Source organism: Pristis pectinata, chromosome 7, assembly GCF_009764475.1.
Source record: "Pristis pectinata isolate sPriPec2 chromosome 7, sPriPec2.1.pri, whole genome shotgun sequence".
Taxonomy (NCBI): domain Eukaryota; kingdom Metazoa; phylum Chordata; class Chondrichthyes; order Rhinopristiformes; family Pristidae; genus Pristis; species Pristis pectinata.
In genome coordinates, this window is record NC_067411.1 from 38,497,447 (window position 1) to 38,511,851 (window position 14,405).

A 14,405-nucleotide genomic window follows, 5' to 3' on the forward strand; every position below is an offset into this window, starting at 1 on the left:
ACCAAGTGTGATATGTGAGTTAGAGGAGGACTTGGAGATGGTGATGTTCTCATGTACCTGCTGCCTTTTTCCTCCTAGGCAGTAGAAGCTGTTGACTCTGAAGGTACTTCTGAAATTGTGTCCCACAGACTAAATTCCAATTCATTAAAATAGATCAAACGTATCCTGAGCTGCTTTTATTTAAGGGATAAGATAAGGTGCTTGCAGAAATTTATTCTGTAATACTATATTTTTGATGCTGGGTAAAAATTTACATATTTTCAAAATGCCTTTATTCTAATTTTAACTATTTTGGTTGAGGAAAGATGTTGAGGTAATTTAGAATAACATATTCATTTGCTCAAGTTCTTGAAAAAAGATGAATCTTCTGGAAACAGTTCCTTCGTTACTCTATCTGCATCACTGTCTTACTGAGATGTGGGGCTGAAGTTATCTTTACCACCTTCTAATGGCATTAAAACAATGTTATGGGTCATCACCAGGTTGCTTGTGAAAGTTACATACTGGGAGAGATCTTAGAAATTTCAGGATCACAGAACACTATTGCCAGGATTTCCTGTCCAATGTTGTGCTGGAAGTAACGGTGTTAGTATGCTGTTCCCTATTGATGTATTCCAAGTTCTCGCGGCTTTCAGCAACTGGGTTTGCAGCTGCAATCTTGGCGCTTGGGGAAGTGTAGCACAGTTTGAGAAGCACTCATCCAGCCACAGGGAGGTGTTGCAACAAAATGAATAGATGATCTGATGGGGGATGGTGACGATGGGAGAATGCTTCCTGGAAATTGGGTGGACGCGGATAGGTGGTGAAGAATAGTCCAGTAATAACATGTCCTTTGTGCAAGGGATCCATAGGGACCCTCCAGTGCTACAGCCAGATGTTCCGGGCAGGAGATTGAGGACATGAATGCAGTTGATAAATCCCTGTGCTTTAGGGAAACCTGCAATGTAGGCAAAAGCTCATGCCTGCTCCTATGGATAGAAGGAAAACCAAATGGCCTCTCTAACGCAGGAGTGAGCAGCAAACTGTGAAATATGGTAAAGATCAGCTGTAGCAGCCTGGAATAGTCTGGAGGCTAGGAAGCTGAGCATGAACATGACCTTGACCTCCACAGATACAGCAGTCAAAGCACATCTCATAGGTTGTATTAGAGGTGGTAGGAGTTCACAGATCTCTGTGAGGACAGAATGTAATTTGAGTGTTTGCCTTTAAATAACATGTTTACAAAGGAGATAGGACAAGTAAATCTTGGCTGTTCTGTGATTCAACAGTTATTTTTTAGACCAGTGATGTTGAAAATTGCACTGAAGATCAATTGTTGAATGTTATATACTGCTGTTGATCTGGGATAGTAATGTACCAAAAAGAAGGTTCTTGGGCAAACAAAAATCCCAATGTAAAGTCATGAATGAAGTTTTCTGAAGGGGCTATGACATTCAAAAATGTGCAAAATCGCTCTAAGCTTAGCCACTTAATGTTTGTTTTTGGAGTTCTGTGTATAAATTTCTATGCCCATGTGGTCTTCTAACATGGCACTTATCATGCAACAGCTCCTTGTGACCAGACCACAGTTTAAAATATAACCCTTGGATGTTGTTGTTGAGGTAATTCTTCATATTTCGTGAAGTTTGATGCAATCAGTAAGAAGTCAAGGAAATTAGTTCTGAGAGCTGTACACTCATCTCAATATAGACAGATGACAGCATATTTTAATACTGTAAAATAATGATGGATAATAGACAAACAACACAAGAATTTGGATTTTTGAAATGCATAAGTAAAATGTCTCAAAAGTATATCATGGTATTGTTATCATCACAAAATCTGACAATAATTCACATAGGTAAATTTTAAGACTGATGGCCAAAATCTTCATAAAAAATGTAAATGTTTAAAGAATCTTAAAATGACAGAGGGGGGATAGTGAGGTGAAGATGTTTAAGTAGGGATTACCAGAACATAGGCTGTTGGCAGCCTCAGGAATGGGCACCAATGGTGCAGCAACTAAAACTAGGGCAGGAAGAGGCCAGAACTGGAATAGCGTATATTTCTGAGTGTTGAGAAGTTGCAGGTTGCATGGATAGGGAGGGCAAAGCAACAGGAAGTTTTAAAAACAGGGATAAAAATTATTAAAATTGAGGCCTTGCTGGACCAGAAGTCAATGTAGCACAGTGAGTACCGGAGTAAGGTATACAGGCAACACAGCCAGAGACTTGTTTTATTTTGAAAGCCTGATGGTGTCATTGGGTGAGATGATCGTCATTTTCAGCACTGTTCTCAAGCTGTAAATTCAGACATCATGACATTAACATTTACTTACTTATTACACAGAAGAACAGAAGAAAATAGTAACAGGAGTTGGCCATCAGGTCCTTCTAGCCTGCCCCATCATTTCTTTTTCAATCTTTTTATTGAATTTCAAATTAATATACATTACATTAATAATCATACATATGATGTGAAGAGATCGGGATAATGATAACAGTTAATATTTATACTCACAAGGAGTAAAATATGTAATCTGGACCTCCCGCTCTCTTGCTAAGTGAACATGATACAAAAAAAAAGAAATTGAAAAGAAATTTGATTATATGAAAAGAAAACCCCCAGATCAAAAAAAAAGTATAATAATAAACAAAAGCAAACCAAAAACTTCAAAAAAATAACTGGACTGATATTTCTTCGGTTAAAAAAAAATATTATGTCGTCAGATCTGCTCCTCTATATTCAAAGGTTATTGAAAGGGATTTGAAAAAGGTCAGCTTATATCATATGGAAATATTGAATAAATGGACTCCAAACCTCCTCAACTTTAAGCGAAGGATCAACAGTACCACCCTTAATTTTTTCTAAGTTTAAAAATGTTATAGTTTGAGAATGTGGCGACCCACCTTCCACGCAGGCGAACTGGCTCCAAAAACGGCGTGCACGTCGGCAGAGATGCCAGCCACAAAATGGCGCTGGGCCTTCTTCTGCACCAGCGAGGGGAGAAAGCCCGTGTGCGGGAAGAGGTTCTGGTGGCGCACCTCTGACATCATCGCCGCCCGGAGAATGCGGGAACTTAACTGTTTAAAAGCCAGCGCGGCGAGGTTCGCAATAAACCAGTCTTGAGTGCAACCTGCCGACTGCGTGTCATTATTTCTAGCTCAGTGCGTAGCCCATCGCTACAAGAAAACCATTGAAATGTGGTCCTTCTATTTAAATAGAATGGATCCCTTGGCCATTAATGTAACAAAAGCAATCATACGACAAGCAGAAGCGGATAGATGGCCAGATTCCATCATTGGTAACCCAAAAATTGCAGTAATGGGATGGGGTTGTAGATCAATATTCAATACAGTTAAATAATATTAAAAATGTCTTTCCAATATTTTTCCAAAAGAGGACAGGACCAAAACATATGTGTCAGGGAAGCCACCTCCAAATTACATCTGTCACATAAAAGATTTATATGGTGATAACAACGGGCTAACTTGTCCTTCAACATATGGGTCCTGTGAACCACCTTAAACTGTATCAAAGAGTATCTAGCACACATTGAAGATGTATTAACTAATTGGAGAATTTTCTTCCATGTCTCTGTAGGTAAGAGTATCTGGAGTTCTCTTTCCCATTCATTCTTAATTTTATCAAGTGTCTCTAATAATCAGATCATAAATTATTGCTATCAAGCCCAAGGATTAAAACCTAAGATTTTTCCTGTAATTTCAGTTTTATATAGTATCGGAAAAGAAGGTGAAGTGACTTCTAAAAAGTTTCTAATCTGTAAATATCGAAAAAAATGTGATCTGGGCAAATTGTATTTATTAGACAACTGTTCAAAAGACATAAAACAGTTATCAATGAATAAATCACGAAAGCATGTTATTCCCTTCATTTTCCATAAAGAAAAAGCTAAGTCAATTCTGGATGGTTGAAAGAAAAAATTAGATTGGATAGGACTTGATAAAATGAATTAATTCAATCCAAAAAATTTACGAAATTGAAACCATATTCCTATTGTATGTTTAACTATTGGGTTAGTCATTTGTTTACTCAATTTAGTAAGTGCAAAAGGGAATGAGGCTCCTAAAATAGAAGCTAATGAAAACCTTGCACTGATTCATACTCAAGATACACCCATCGAGGACATTGAATTACATCTAAATCTTGTGCCCAGAAAATTAAATATCTAGTATTACTTGCCCAATAGTAAAATCTAAAGTTAGGCAAAGCCATACCACCATCCTTTTTTAATTTTTGTAAATATTTGTTACTTAACCTTGGGTTTTTATTCTGCCATATATATGAAAGAATTTTAGAATCAATAGTATCGAAAAAGGATTTCGAGATGAAAGTTGGAACCTCCTGAAATAAATACAAAAATTTTGGTAAAATATTCATCTTAACTGCGTTAATTCAGCCAATCAATGATAGAAACAATGGGGACCATTTAGTAAACAATTGTTTAACATGATCAGTTAAAGGTAAAAAGTTAACTTTGAATAAGTTCTTGTGCTTCTTGGTAATTTTAACACCCTGATACGTAAAATAATCTGTCACTAATCTAAATGGTAGTTGCCTATAAATTGGGACTTGCATGTTTTATGGGAAAAGTTCACTCTTATTAAGATTTAATCCATAACCAGAGAAAACACTAAACTGAGCAAGCAATGATAATGCTGCAGGGATGGATTTCTCTGGGTTAGGGATATAGAGTAACAGGTCATCTGCATATAGTGATATCTTATGGATCCCCTTTCCACGAGTAATACCAAATATGTTAGAAGAGTCCCAAAAGGCAATTGCCACGGGTTCCAAGGCAATATCAAATAATAAAGGACTTAAAGGCAGCCCCGCTTAGTGACTCAAAAAAGCCTGAAGTGGAAGGATTTTTGATTGTTAGTAAGTATTGAAGCCATAGGTGTATGATAAATCAATTTAATCGCGGATATAAAATTTGGGCTGGAATTAAATTGATCAACCGTGTTGAATAAATATTATCATTCAAATCTGTCAAACGACTTCTCGGTATCTAGCGAAATAACACATTCTGGAATTATAGATGAAGGGGTTCATACAATATTCATTAACCTCTTGGTATTAAAACGCAAATAACGATTGTTAATAAATCCTGTCTGGTCATCAGAAATAATTTGTGGAAGTACCATTTCCAATCTAAAAAACAATATTTTTGGAAAAAAAAGATAGAATCCACATTAAATAAAGAGATAGGTCTGTAAGATGCACATTCAGTAGGATCTGTATCCTTTTTGAAGAATTAAAGAGATAGTAGCTTCATAAAATGATTGTGGTAATTTACCAACTAATAGGGCATCATTAAAATTTTACCTAACCAGGAAGAGAGGAGATCAGAAAAAGATGTAAAAAATCAAATATATACCCATCGGCACCAGGTGTTTTACCCGAATTCATTGAAGAAATTGCTTTCTTTATCTCTTCCTCCGAAATGTGTGCATCTAACATTAAACGTTCGTTGAGTGATAATTTAGGAGTCTTCAAATTCCTTAAACATTCATGCATTGATCTCGAATCCTCAGGAAATTCTGAATGATATAAAGACGTATAAAATTCTTTAAAAGACTTAGTAATTTGATCATGGTCCACCGTGTAGTTACCATCTCGTTTAGGAACTTTGGTAATCTGACGTTTAGTTGAAGCAGCTTTCAGTTGGTTGGCCAAAATTTACCAGATCTATTACCATGTATATAAAACTGGCTCCTGGTTTTGAGTAATTGATTTTCAATTGGAGATGTTAATATTAAACTGTGTTGTCATTGAAGTTCAGTTCTCTTTTACAGAGCTCCAAATTAGGAGCATCAGCTTATTTTTTTACTGATTCCTTTTATCTCATCAGCCAATATGTGCAATTCATTATTAGTTCGTTTTATCAATCCAGCAGAGTATGACATAATTTGACCCCGGATATAAGCTTTAACGGTATCCCATAATATCATACTTGAAGTTTCTTCCGTAGAATTAGATAAAATGAACAAAGTTTAAATCCTGAAATAGAGAAGAATTGAGTCGCAATTGTATGACACCAGAGGGTTAGTCCTCTAATTTAATTGGTAATTTCAATGGTGCATGATCAGAAATGGAAAATGCATCACACTTACAGTCAATAACAAATGGAGAGAATCGCGAGTCAATAAAAAAGTAATCAATCCGAGAATAGTTGTGATAAACATGAGAAAAGAATGAAAAGTCTTTATCCTATGGGTGTAGAAATCTCCAAACTTCTAAAATTCCGGAACAGACTAAAAAGGAATTAATAAAGACAGTGGATTTGTTTGGAAGTACTTGATTCGACACAGATCTATCCATCGAAGTGTTTAAGCAGCAATTGAAATCTCCACCCGTAAACAACCGATATTCGTTTAGATTAGGAAAAGATGCAAAAAATATTTAATAAGTTCGAAAGGGTCAACATTAGGTGTGTAAACATTAACTATAACCATTTTTTTATTATGAAGTAAGCCAGTAATTAATAGAAATCTGCCATTCGGGTCTGAAATAGTTTCATGATTAACAAATGAAACGGAGGAGTCTGTAAAAATAGAGACCTCTTTCACCCTTGCTTGTGAATTATAATGAAACTGTTGACCCTTCCCAAATCAAAAAAAACACTGATTATCCTTTCTCCTAACATGAGTCTCCTACGCAAAAATAATCTGAGCGTTCAGTCTATGAAAATCTTTAAAGATCTTTTTGCGCTTAATTGGATTATTTAAACCGTTCATATTCCATGAAAGAAAATTAATCGGCTTTTCCATTTTAACAGACTAAAAACGTATGGTATATAAAGGGTTAACATTGTATCGGAGACACTTTAACAGGAAGAGGAAAAAGTGTTCAAAGAGGAGCCGGATATGACGACAGTTGAGGCATATTTGTAGTTTCTCAGTCCAGAGGAAGAAAACAACGAACCTTTATACAGCCCCCCTCCCCCCCACAAAAGCCCGAAGACTGGTCAATGGACGGCCAAAATGCTACCCGCTAAGTTACTTAACCCCACCTCTTTTTGTGGAAGATCTCCAAGTTTAGAGGAATGCAAGCCACCACCGTTAGTCTAAACATGAGACTACAAGTACCCAAAACAAATATTTGAAGATGTAAACAAACTTGTTGAGAGTTCTACACAATCAAGAATACTGACAGTCGACATTTAAAGAATAAAATCTTACAATTATTTCAATAGAAACAAGCGATCAGTCACTCAGTCAGATGCTTAATTATTACCAAAACAAACCATTAATAATATTAAAGTAAAATAATAAAATAAAGAAATGTTAAGTAGAAACATGGTAAGTATTCATGTTCCAGAACCAACCAAGAAAGTGTTAACAGAGGACAGGAAAAATATCTCCGAACTTAAAAAGCGCTCAAGTCTGTAAGTTAATTATTACCTAGTAGACCAAATAGGTATAAAATCAACAGAATAGCACGTTTCTTAACCATATGAAGTCAAAAGTTAATCTTGGAGAAATTCTTTGGCTCCCTTGATGGAATTAAAACCATCGGCGTGATTTGTTGGGGAGTACAATCCTCAAGCGTGCTGGGAACAATAATGCAGGTTGATAGTTCCCTTGATAGAGTCACGACATTATCGGTTTATAACGCAGTCTCTCTTTCATAACTCCTGGGCTGTAATCTTCAACCAAACAAAACTTCCAATCTTTATATTGGATCATTCCTCGACGATGAGCAATTCAAATCAAATGCTCTTTAGTATTCACATAGTGAAATCTCAGTATACTTGCTGTGGTTTTTGCTCTGCCGGGGTTTGGTCTTAACGGCTCGATAGAGCACGATCAGTATGGGACATTCAGAAAAACTTCAGAGCCAAAACACATCCATCAGAAGTTTAGAAAAGAATTCAATAGGATTACCAGCTTCAGCATCTTCGGGAAAGCCAATGATCCTCAAGTTGTTTCTCCGACTGCAGCTTTCTAAATCAGTAATCCTGTCTTTGCTGTTCCAGTCTCTGGATGGTCACAGTTAAATCTTTTTCCAGTAAGCTCAGTCTACGATTTCTCTCTTTGCCAGCTTCATCCAGTTGAGCAATTAATTGCTGTTCTTGAGCATTGTCCTGTATGAGTGTAGTTTGTCTGTCTTCAATTTCCCTTAACAACGTTTCCAAGGTGGCAAATCTCTGGTCAAGCTTTTTATCCAGTTTAGGAATAGCTTCCAAAGTAAGTTGAGGGTCTCCATTACCCTTGCTATCAGCTGCAGCTTTAGCTCTGGTGTTCATTTCCAGCAATTAAAAATCAAAATCAGTCTTGTAAAAGTGTTATAAAAGTCTTATTAAGGGGTGGTGTACAAGAAATGAAAAGGTGAGTGGAGCAGAGCCAATATACAACCTACTCCATCTAGCGCCACCAAGAGAGTCCTGCACTGTCATTTAATATGATCATGGCTGATCTATGCTGGCCTCAACTCTTCTTCTGCACCAGTTCCCCATCCCCCTCTATTCCTCTATCTATCAAATATTTCTCCACCTTCACTTTAAATACTTCTAACGATTCAGCTTTCACCACCTGCCGGGGCAGAGAATTCCGGTGATTCAACATCCTTTGTGAGAAGAAATTTCTATGTACCTCAATTTTAAATGACCAGCCCTTTATCTTGTAGTTATGTCCCCTTGTTCAAGACTCTCCCACTAGTGAAAACATCCCAACATCTACCCTGTCAAGCCCCCTTAAGATCCAATATGTATGAATAAGGTCTTCATTCTTCTAAACTCCAAGGAATACAGGCCCAAATTATTTAATCTCCTTTGGTAAGAATTAACCTGGTGACTCTCTTTCGTATTGTCTCCAATGTTTTTGTTAGGTAAGAGGACCAAAACTGTACACAGTATTCCAAGTGAGGCCTCACCAACACCCTGGGCAATTGCAACAAAACCTCCCTGTTTTTAAATTCCACCCTCTATGCAATGAAGGCCAAATGCTACTTGCTTTCTTACTTGTTGGATCTGCCTGCTAGCTTTCTGCAATTAGTGCACTGGAGCACCAGGATCCTTTTGTACCTAACTCATTTTCAGTCTCTCTCCATTTAGATAATAATCAGCCATTTGATTTGTTTTACCAAAGTGCATGACTTCACACTTCCCCAGATTAAACTCCATTTGCCAGACTTTTGCCCACTCACTCAATCTATCTCTATCCTGTTGTAAAATCACAGTATCCTTATCACAACATGCTATTTCACCTATTTTCATATCATCGGCAAATTTGGAAACCTTACATACTGATCCTTCCTCCAGGTCATTCATGTAAATAGTGAACAATTGTGTGCCAACTACTTATCCCTCTGGTACTCCACTAGTTACCTCCTTCTAGTCTGAAACGGACCAATTTATTCCAACTCTCTGTTTACAATGAGACAGCCAGTTTTCAATCCATTCTAACATACTTCCTCCAATACCATGGGCTTTTGATTTATGCACCAACCTCTTATGTGGCACCTTGTCAAATCCCTTTTGGAAATCTAATACATATCAACTCTCCCTGTTACATCCTCAAATAATTTGAGCAAATTTGACAAACATGATTTACTTTTCATAAAACCATGTTGACTGGGTTTAATTAATTCAGCTTTCCTAAATGATTAGCTATTTCCTCTTTGATTATTGACTCCTCTTTGACTATTGAGTCAATAATGAAAGAGGAAACCTTGCCAATAACAGCTATTAAATTAACTGACCTGTAGTTTCCCTGCCTTCTGCTTTTCTGTTTTCTTAAACAAGGAAACTTCGGCTGTTTTCCGATCTTCTGGTCCCCTCCTGGAATTCAGCAAGTTATGAAAATTTCAACCAATAGAGCAACTGTTTCTGCAGCCACTTCCTTTAAAATCTTAGTGTGCACTCCATTGGGTCCTAGCGATGTCCACCTTTAGTTTCTCTAATACTTTTTCTCTAATTGGGATTTTTGTAAGTTCTACCATGTTATTTGAAATTAGCCCATATGACAGCAATGTCATTACCACAGTAAAGACTCATGCAAAAAAATTATTCAACATATCTGCCATTCTTTTGTTTGCTGTTATTAATTTACAAGCCTCATTCTCTAGAAGTCCCACGTTTACCTTAGCCGTCCTCTTCCTAGTTCTATATTCATAGAAACTTATAAAGTTTGTTTTCATACTATATGCAAGTTTTCTCTCAAAATTTATTTTCTCCCTTCTTGAGCTTTTGTCTTCTGCTGCTTGGTCCTAAAAACTTCCCAGACTTCTGGTCTACCACTAGGACTGAACATATTAAATGGTGGGCTAGGTTTGAAGGGCTAGCTGGCCAACTCCTGTTCCTATTTTCTTGTGTGTAATACTTTTCAATTTAACATTGTCCTTTCCCTCCTTTGTTAACCATGGATTTTGCCCCTTTCTCATGGAATCCCTCTTTTTCATTGGGATAGACTCTTACTGAGCATTGTAGACCAGTGTTTGAATATCCGCCAGTGTTCATCAGTCCCTTAGCTTGTTTACTCAATCCACCTTAGACAACTCCTCCCTCATACCATTATAACTGCCCTTACTTAAATTGAAGACTCTGGTTACAGACCTATGGTGTTCATCCTCAAACTGCATTTGGCATTCTATCACATTATGATGCAGAAGGAGGCCTTTCAGCCTATCAAGCCCATATGGGCTTCCAATAGACCAATCCCATCGCTCCAATTCCCCCTCTTATTTCTCTAGGCTTGCAACTTATTCTCTCATATATTCCCATCACTCCCATTTGATTCTTTTGCCACTTGCCTAATTTACAATAACCAATTAAACCTACCAGTGTGCCTTTGGGATGTTGAAGGAAACCAGAGTATCTGCAGAATCCATGCAGTCACGGGGAGAACACGCTACACATACAGCCCCCAAGGTCAAGATCCAACCCAAGTCCCTGGAGCTGAGAGGCAACAGCACTATCTGTTGCGCCAACATACCCAATGCTTTGTTTTCATTTCTAAGGGGCAAAAGATATTAATATTACTCCCAATCAACAATCAATGGAAGCATAATTCCTTATAGTGGATTTATCTTTTACACTGAATTTATCTTTCCCAATTACTATTTGCAAACTTCTGTAGCATTTTTGACAGTTCTGGGACATCCCACAAAGCTTTACAGCCAATATACCTCATTGGGTGAACTGTAGTCAAGGAGCAGACAATTTGTCCCAGCTAGGTCCTAAAGAGAAATTCAATAAATGAACTAATAGTCTGCCGTTGTGATGTTGACTTAATAATTAACATTGACCAAGACACTTGGGAGAACTCCTCCATTGTTCTTCACACAAATGCCAATGGATCTTTCACATCCACTAAGACAACAGATAGTTGAACACTCAGCTGCAAGATGACATCTCTAACAGTGTGGCACTCCCATGGTGCTGGAGTGTCAGATTAGATGGTTTGAACCCACAACCTTCTGAGTCAGTATAACAGTGCAGCCATTGAGTATTTATGTAATGTGATTATATAAATTTACGGTGGTGCTGGCCAGTGCTGGTAATTGCACTGCATAGCACATGAAGAACTAAGATATATCAAAGCACTCCCAGGTTCCATACTAGGTTTACTCTGAGGTAACCACCCTAGTAAAATGATGGTTGCTGCCTTGGTCCTCAGTAACCCTGGGATAAATTGGAGAGAATTTCATTAGGTTTCCAAACTGTAATCTCAATACTCAGCATTTTTAAAAATTATTCAATACCTTTGCTGTTTTTAGTACCAAAGTGGAAAACATCACATTTTTTCCAATTTATATCATCTACTTTGTTGTCGCCCACCCACTTAGTGTGTCTAGATCCCCCTGAAGGATCTTTGCATCTTCATCACTACTCAAATTCCTAATTACATTTAATATTACATTTGGCCCCTTAGCCAGGTTGATACAGATTGCAAATGGCTGGGGCCTGAACACTGATAACAGCAGTATCCCACTCGTCACAATTTGCCAATCCAAGGGCCCATTTATTCCTACTGTTAGACTTCCATTTGTTAACCAACTTTGAATCCACATTAATATATTAATCCCAATTCTACACAGTCTAGCCTTGTTCACCAACCTGCTGTGCAAGCTGATATCGAAAGAGGTTCCTAAAATCCAGACACATGATATTCACTGGTTGCCTGTCACAAACTCTACTAGAAACTCCTCAAATTACTTCAATAGGTTAGACAAACATGATTTCACTTTCATACATTCATTGTGACTCTGCTCAATCCTATTATTCTTTTCCCAGCTGATTTGGTATTACATCCTCCATTACAGATTCCAGGATTTTCGCAACTACTAATGTTAGGCCAACCAGTTGAGAGCACTCCATTTCCTCTTCCCCTCCCTTCTTGAATAGTGAGGTTACATTTGTTGCTCTTTGACCTGCTGAACCATTCGAGAAGGTATGGAATTTTGGAAGATGGTAATAACAACCATCTTTGTGAACACTTTCTTTTAAAGCTGTGGGATGTAGCTCATCTATCAGGCTCATGAACTTTACTGGCAATATTTCTTTATTAACCCATTTCTTTTATTCCATCATTTGCACTGGACCCTTGGTTCATCACTTTTCTGGGAGGTTTTCTATGTTTTCCTCAAACTTAAAATATTTGTTTAATTCTTATATCATTTCCTTGTAACCCATTATAAATTTTTCCATCTGTCTCTGAGGAACCATTTCCCCCCTTTTTACATGCCTGTAGAAGATTTTATGTTTCTCACCCGTATTTTATTTCTATTTTCTTTATCAATTCCTTGATCATCCTTTGTTGAATTCTAAAATTCCTTAGTTTACACAGTTGCAAGAAAAAGCAGAAATTAATTTTTCTTAGATTTAATACCACATTTAATTTTCCTGTAATCCATGGTTGGAACACTTTCCCTGCCTTGCAACTTGCAACATGTAATACAACTCTTCTTGTTTTTCGTCCATCTTTCACTTTCACATCCATGTGGATTTACCACAACATAATTTGCATTTTAATATTAAAAACAATCAGAAGGAACTTTGGCTTTTGACACATTACTCAGCCAACTTGTAAAAGAAACTATGTGATTAAGTTGATGATTTTGTAAGATTAATAGCAGCCGTATGCCATGAAGGTCCCACCCTTATATCAGCACCTCCAGGCATCCCAGAGCAGTTCACAGCCAGTGAAATACTTATTGAACTGAAGTTTTTAAATACAGAAAACAGTGTAGCCAATTTGCACACAGCAAATGCCCACCAAATTTGTAATGAGATAATGACCAGACCATTAAATATTGGCCCAGGTTATAACCAAGGGACATGTCAGTGAACTATTGACAGATGGGCCATTTGCCAGTGGTGCCATCTTTCTGATGAGATGTTAGATCACAGTCAGAACATGGCACAGATTCAGCAATCAAAGCTCCAATGTAATGCTCAAAAATTCCTGCGAGGTTGCACTTTGCTGGTGGATTCCATTAGAAGTCCAACATCAAAGTGCAATCAGGAAGTGGCTAGCAAAGACTTGTCAACAATTTTGTACTTTTGTGTTCCCATGGCAACCCTGAACTCAGTGGCGCTTATGTGGAGAAATACTGCTATGTCCTAGTGCAGAGGTTTTCAACCTGTGGTCCACGGACCCCTGGGGTCTGCGGTGGGTTGCCAGGGGGTCCGCAAGCAAGCCAAGAAAAAAATGGAAAAGCGACCTGTTACAAAGACGTAGCTTACTTGCTTGCTCCAGGTTTCCACTATTCAGAAAATCGGGCATATCTATTCTATCTGTTATAGGCGACAATCTTAAAGACTTAGATGGTGTTCCCTTCTGGTAAGCTGCCGCTTAATATTCGATTTGTGTGGTCAGAGTAGTGAGTAGTGTTCACTACTCACTACTATTCTGTTGTGCACTGTAGTGTTAGCAAGACTGAGTGACATTGTTGGTGTGCCTTAATAATATTGCTTACTTACCGTGCATTTACGCCACAGTGATGCCACTGTTAAACGAAAAATGCGCAAGCGTGTAAATTTTGGATTAGTTTCGATAATTTTGTTTATCAGTAATAGTAATTAAACTGTCCAGCGTGTATTGCTGAGTATGGAGAAATTTCTGAAGAGAAAAGCTGACCAGAAACCGGAAGATTCTGATGACGAAGGGGATAAGGGTGACTGAAAGAGAAAACAATGCAAGTACGATCTAGAATACATTTCATATGGCTTCACTGCAGTGAGGACAAATGCGGACCAACCTCTCTGTGTTGTGTGTTTGCAAACACTGTCCAACGATGCAAAGAAACCAGTAAAATTGAAGTGCCATTTAACAACAAGGCATCCAGATATTGCCAGTAAGCCGAAGGAATATTTTGAGCGGCAAAAGGAGCTGTACCTCAAGCAGAAAGGCAAAATGACAGCCTGCGCCACTGTGAATGAGAAGGCTCTTCGCACATCA